This window comes from Pangasianodon hypophthalmus, chromosome 27 (genome assembly GCF_027358585.1).
Source record: "Pangasianodon hypophthalmus isolate fPanHyp1 chromosome 27, fPanHyp1.pri, whole genome shotgun sequence".
NCBI lineage: Eukaryota > Metazoa > Chordata > Actinopteri > Siluriformes > Pangasiidae > Pangasianodon > Pangasianodon hypophthalmus.
In genome coordinates this window covers 3,256,535-3,257,744 of record NC_069736.1, presented here as the reverse complement: position 1 = coordinate 3,257,744, position 1,210 = coordinate 3,256,535, and positions in this window count along the sequence as shown.

Sequence of the window (1,210 nt, the reverse complement as noted above, 5' to 3'; positions counted from 1 at the left end):
TATCACACCCATTCCAGATTCAGGCCCTTTGCTGTTATAATGAGCTCCACTCTTCTGGGAAGGCTTTCCACTAGATGTTGGAGCGTGGCTGTGAGGATTTGTGTTCATTCAGCAACAACAGCATTAGTGAGGTCAGGCACTGATGTTGGTGAGGAGGTCTGGGGTTCAGTCAGTGTTCCAGTTCATCCCAAAGGTGTTCAGTGGGGTTGAGGTCGGGGCTCTGTGCAGGACACTCGAGTTCTTCCACTCCAACCTTCACACGCCATGTCTTCATGGAGCTCGCTTTGTGCGCAGGGGCATTGCCATGCTGGAACAGGTTTGGGCCTCTTAGTTCCAGTGAAGGGAAATTATAATGCTACAGCACACAAAGATATTCTATACAGTCATGTGCTTCTAACTTTGTGGCAGCAGTTTGGGGAGGAACCACATATCCCTACTGAAAAAACAATAGAAACCATTACAGAAATTCTAATGGTTTCCACTACAAATACTATTACAAAGCATCAGCTGTTAACCATTAAAATCATTACCAAATGGTTTCCATTACGTAGTGGGTCATATTAAGGACGTAGGTACTTATTGGTATCCACTAGACATAACGTGCCACCAACAGAAGGCAACAAATTACCAGTAGAGACCCACAGGATTACAGTTTCATTACATTACAGTTTCCGTTAAAACCAATACAATTCCCATTATAACCATTAAAACCGTTATTCTATGAGGGTTTCTGTTGGGGGATGATTGTGATGGTCAGGGGTTCACAAACTTTTGGCCATATATTGTAGATTAGAAAACAAAGAAGGTGAACAACAAAAGCAATAAAATAAATACATTCTCCTTCAACTCCTGAGGCAGTTTTGTTGCTTTCTTGTCTGACTCTTTTTGTATCTTTATATGAATTTTATATATATATATATATATATATATATATATATATATATATATATATATATATATGTGTGTGTGTGTGTGTGTGTGTGTGTGTGTGCGTGCGTGCGTTTATATAAATATATATATATATTTTATATTTCTGTAAGTAAATTAATTACGTTAATATCCTGGATGAAAGTCAGTTCCGTAAGAACACATTTTGACATATTATTTTATATATTATTTATTAATTTATTTAGAAACTAGCTCGCTAGCTAGCGCTGCGTGTTTAGGGAAAGAAAAAAAACACTGTGGTCTCGCGCTGTTTCCTAGCAGC